The sequence below is a fragment of the Portunus trituberculatus genome, chromosome 20, assembly GCF_017591435.1.
Source record: "Portunus trituberculatus isolate SZX2019 chromosome 20, ASM1759143v1, whole genome shotgun sequence".
Taxonomy (NCBI): domain Eukaryota; kingdom Metazoa; phylum Arthropoda; class Malacostraca; order Decapoda; family Portunidae; genus Portunus; species Portunus trituberculatus.
Window position 1 is genome coordinate 16,416,790 of NC_059274.1, and position 5,000 is coordinate 16,421,789.

Sequence of the window (5,000 nt, forward strand, 5' to 3'; positions counted from 1 at the left end):
TCTCTCTCTCTCTCTCTCTCTCTCTCTCTCTCTCTCTCTCTCTCTCTCTCTCTCTCTCTCTCTCTCTCTCTCTCTCACTCTCATTTCCTTCTTTTTAATCAACTGGATGCCATGGAGGCTGTTTTGCTCTCTGCCACTCACACACACAACACACAGACACCAACAAATTGAGACACTGATACTGCGATTGGAGGACGAAATAAGGTGTACTTGTGTTAATTTCCCAAAAAACTGCCACTCAGAAATAAAAAAAAAAGTACTGAGAGAATACTATGACATGAAGACTCAAAGAATGAAATGAGGGTAAAACACAGAGGACTAGTAGAGTTCCTTCCTTCCTTCTTTCCTTTTTTGCATCAGCATTTTAACACGCTAAAGTGAGAGAAGGAAACTATGACGGAAAGATAAATGTAGGAAAAAAGGGAAGCAACTTGAGTGTACCAGTAGAGTATTGTTTTGTACTACCACTTAGAAACTCGACCACGTAAAAGGAAAATTATGTGAAGACGAAAGCGGAAGATAAAATGGGAAATATATAAGTATACTAGTAGTCTTTTTTCTCATTAAGCACTTGAAATAGGAACATTAAGTTAAGGTAAAGACGTAATGGGGAAAAAAAGGAAGATAGACCACGGCAGAGGAAAATTTTGATGTAAAGACGTAAAAGAAAAAAAATATGGGAAAACATAAGAATACTAGTAATTTTTTTTCCTTGAACTATTCCAAAATAAGAAAGAAAAATTAAACGAAGATACAAGAAAAAAGAAAATAATAATGCAGTAGTTGAGGAAAGAAAGTAGTCGAAGGAAGAAAAAAATGAGAAAATACAAGTGCTTTAGATTTTTTTTCCATTTTTTTGCACCATCACATTTGAAAAACGGACATTAAGCTTCAAGACATTTGTTCCTTAATTTGTCTAATCCTGTACCATTGTTTAGGGGAAAAATCGCTTAAGTGGGATTTTTTTTCTCTACATATACCCTGAGTTGGCTTCTCTCCTGCATAAAAAAAGGGCTAAGGAAAGGAAACTAACAAATAAAACAAGGGAAAAAAAGGGAAAACATAAATACTCGAGTTTTTTTTTTTTTTTTTTTACATTTTGACTCAAGCGCGAAAGGAAACAAAGGAACTATTACCGAAACATGAGTAAAAGGAAATATTAAAGCGCTTCTCTTTTCTTAGAGTTTCTTCATTGCCACTTGGACGCACGAGAGGTTGATTTAAGGGAACCTAACTAAAGACTAAAGACGAAAAATTGTGAAGGAAAAAGTAAATACGTAAAAGCTCGTCTCTCTCTCTCTCTCTCTCTCTCTCTCTCTCTCTCTCTCTCTCTCTCTCTCTCTCTCTCTCTCTCTCTCTCTCTCTCTCTCACACACACACACACACACACTTGAATATATAAACCACGATTAATTTAAGGAAGAAAATAAAAAGTACATCTCTCTCTCTCTCTCTCTCTCTCTCTCTCTCTCTCTCTCTCTCTCTCTCTCTCTCTCTCTCTCTCTCTCTCTCTCTCTCTCTCTCTCTCTCTCTCTCTCTCTCTCTCTCTCTCTCACAAGGAAGCAATGGTCTAAGGGAAGCAGGAAGGCAATACGAAGCAAGGCACAGCAAGGTATTGAGTTTTGGTGAGGTGATGTGATGGGGGCTGCTCTCTTGACACACTCTGGAAGCTTTTTGTTTATCATTTGTGTTATTTTCTTTCCCTTTTTGTGGCTGGAGGCTTAATGGCGGTTTCCTTTCCCCTCCATTCCCCTTGAGATGAATGTTTTCCAGAGATGAGTGACGTGGTGTGAGGGAATCTGGCTTTTCTTTTTTCTCTCTTTCTCTTTCTCTTCTTTTCCATCTTCTTCTTTTCCATCTTCTTCTTCTTCTTCTTCTTCTTCTTCTTCTTCTTCTTCTTCTTCTTCTTCTTCTTCTTCTTCTTCTTCTTCTTCTTCTTCTTCTTTTTTTTTTTCTTCTTCCCCGATCTCTCTCTCATGCACTGTCTTTCCTTCTTTTTGTTGTTATTTTTTTTCCTTTTCCCATTTCACTTTATTTCATTTTCTTTTAGCTTATAATTTTTTTCTCTTTTCTTTCTCTCTCTCTCTCTCTCTCTCTCTCTCTCTCTCTCTCTCTCTCTCTCTCTCTCTCTCTCTCTCTCTCTCTCTCTCTCTCTCTCTCTCTCTCTCTCTCTCTCTCTCTCTCTCTCTCTCTCTCTCTCTCTCTCTCTCTCTCTCTCTCTCTCTCTCTCTCCTATCTTACGTTTATCATTTTTATTCTCTCTTTTAATTATTCTGTTGTTTTTGGTCTGGTTTCTGTATTCTCTCTTCGTGGTCTCTCTTTATTTTTCATCTTCTTTTCTATTTTTTTTTGTTGATCTTCCCTCTCACATTCACTCTTCTACAATCCCAGTTTTTCTATCTTCCTCTCTTTTTGTGTATAGATTCTCCTTTCTCTTCTATTCACTCCCTTTTATTTCTACTGTGTGTGTCTGTGTTTTTAATTTTCCTTGATCTCTCTCTCTCTCTCTCTCTCTCTCTCTCTCTCTCTCTCTCTCTCTATCTCCACACCTCTCTCTCCCTCCATCCCTCTTTTTGACTATCATACAATCCCTGCACCCTGTACCTCCCTCCTCCCTCCCCCTTTCCTCCCCTCCCTCCCTTGATATGCTTTTTCCATTACCACCATTAGTCTGGGTAAAGTCTGGCCGGATTCCTCTAATCGTTCCATTCATTAGTCATAAAGCCGCTCGTTCCTGGCTCGGCTTCGATAAATTTCCAATTGGTATTTAAGCCGAGTGAAAATGAAGCCACAGTGACGTTTGTTGACAGGGGGTACACACATGTTTGCTACAGACTTGTGTACTTCATATTATACGCATAAACATAAATACTTTCATGTATACGTAGATATATGTATGGAAACACACACACTTAAATACATATATACAAACGCACGCACACAAACACATAGAAAAACATGCACACACACACACACACACACACACACACACACACACACACACACACACACACACACACACACACACACACACACAAACACACAAATCACGTGAAATGATTCGCGACGATTGCACACAAGCGAGCGTTCATAAACATTTATACCTTGACGCACACCTGCACAGATTTGATAATAATGTAAACGCGATCATATACATGAAGAAACACACACATGCACTCACGCACACGTACACGCACACACACACACACACACACACACACACACACACACACACACACACACACACACACACGCACACACACACACACACACGCACACACACACAAACACACACGCACGCACACGAATGTCAACCTATTTTGCACTCACAATGCGTGAAGTGAAATAGCAAAGCCGGAAAAAAATATCGGAATGTGGAAAGTATTTGTTCATAAACGTTCCTGCAGCAGAAAACAGAAGGTGTGGCATGAGGGAGTATGAGAGAGAGTGAGAGTGAGAATGAGAGGGAGAGTGAGAAGGAGAGGTGTTAGAGGGATGGCCTGCTTCCTGGAAAAAAATAAACTGATACGAGTGACATGAGATGGGGACTTTACGACTCTACAACAGAAACCTGGGTCTGCTCTCTCACCAAGACTGTTTTCCAAGACCACAAGAGTGTTTCTCCAGTTAATAATGCAGAAATCTTGTCACTCTGCCTCTAGAACCACAAAAACGTCTTAAAACTCGTGTAAACTTCAATAAAGCCTCTTGAAAGGTGAAGCATAGAAGTGTTTGAGAATACGGGGTTTGGTGTGTCACTAGAACACTTACTGGTGATTTCTAAACAATGCAAACAATGAAACGTGCAGGAGAGACAAAGAGCGACCATTGAACAAAAGAATGCTGAAGATGCGTGCAGGGCAGAGAAGTTATTTTAAGATATGCATAGAAAATACAAAGCACGGAGAGTACAGGATGAAAAATGAGTTACTTTGTCAGTCTGGTTGAAAATAGCGATATAAAACGGCGTATGGGAGTGACTGACTGCTGAGTTCAAGAAAGAAAAGAAGAAAGATACCAAGAAGAGAGAGACAAAGAACAAGAATGATTTTAATTATTGGATTAAAACTAAGAAAATAACGTCAATCATGCGTGAGAAAACAGATTATGACAAGTGAAGAGAAAAAAGATCAGTAATAATGGGAGATACAAGAGAAAAATTAATATCATATACTGACATTTTCGTAATTAAATAACAAATGACTAGAAATAAAAGGAATGAAACACCTTTGACACCTAATAACTGAAATGACCCAGAGAAAAGAATGAGACAGAAATGGAGTGACCGAGAAAGCTACATACAAAACAATGACACGTGGAGGACAAGAAGCATTTTTAACATGTATAAAGGATGAATAAAGAAGAAGTGAAAATAAAGAGAGAAACATTATGTGATTATTACTGGTTGGTAAAGAGAATAACTGGAAAAGGATACGGTAAGAAAAAAGAAACATTGACAGTGATATCAGAACAGACACCTTCCTAACAGAAATGGACAGTTCATATAAAAGAGAAACAATGAATAAAAAGTGGCCGAGGTAATTCAACAGATCTTTTGTTTTGTGTGGATGAGAGAGGAGAAAGAGAAGGCGGAGAGAACAACGGTGGACAGTAATACGAGAGGAACTATTTCTTGCTAATTAACGTGTGGCGGGAACTCTGATTAAAAGCCAAAAAATCATGAATGGAAAAGTGGCCCAGAAAATTAGACATAAGCATTACTAATTAGTGTTGTGGTTGTGTTGTCTCGCGATGCTCGACAAGTAATGAAACGTTTTTTTGTGTTGCAGGAAAATGAAAGTAAAACAAAAGGCAATGTAAGGACAGAACATGACTGGAAGGACACACAAGTGAACATGTAGACTGCGACGCACCCAAGCACGAACGCACAGGTAAATGTAGCGTCCCATTAATCATGTTGTGAAAATGTGAGAAAGAAAGGTTCTCTTTGAAATATGTATCTTGTGTTTGCATTAGTGTGTGTGTGTGTGTGTGTGTGT

At 38.7% G+C, this 5,000-nt stretch overlaps 1 protein-coding gene across 2 annotated transcripts in view; it reads left to right on the plus strand.

Moving 5' to 3' along the window:
* Positions 1-5,000, plus strand: part of LOC123506614 (octopamine receptor beta-2R-like) — a 32,033-nt gene that overhangs the window by 2,788 nt on the left and 24,245 nt on the right. For both annotated transcript variants that reach the window (XR_006675476.1, XM_045258861.1), the window contains exon 2: positions 4,791-4,892. The gene's annotated coding sequence lies outside the window, so the exon portion shown is untranslated. The remainder of the gene's footprint in view (positions 1-4,790; positions 4,893-5,000) is intronic.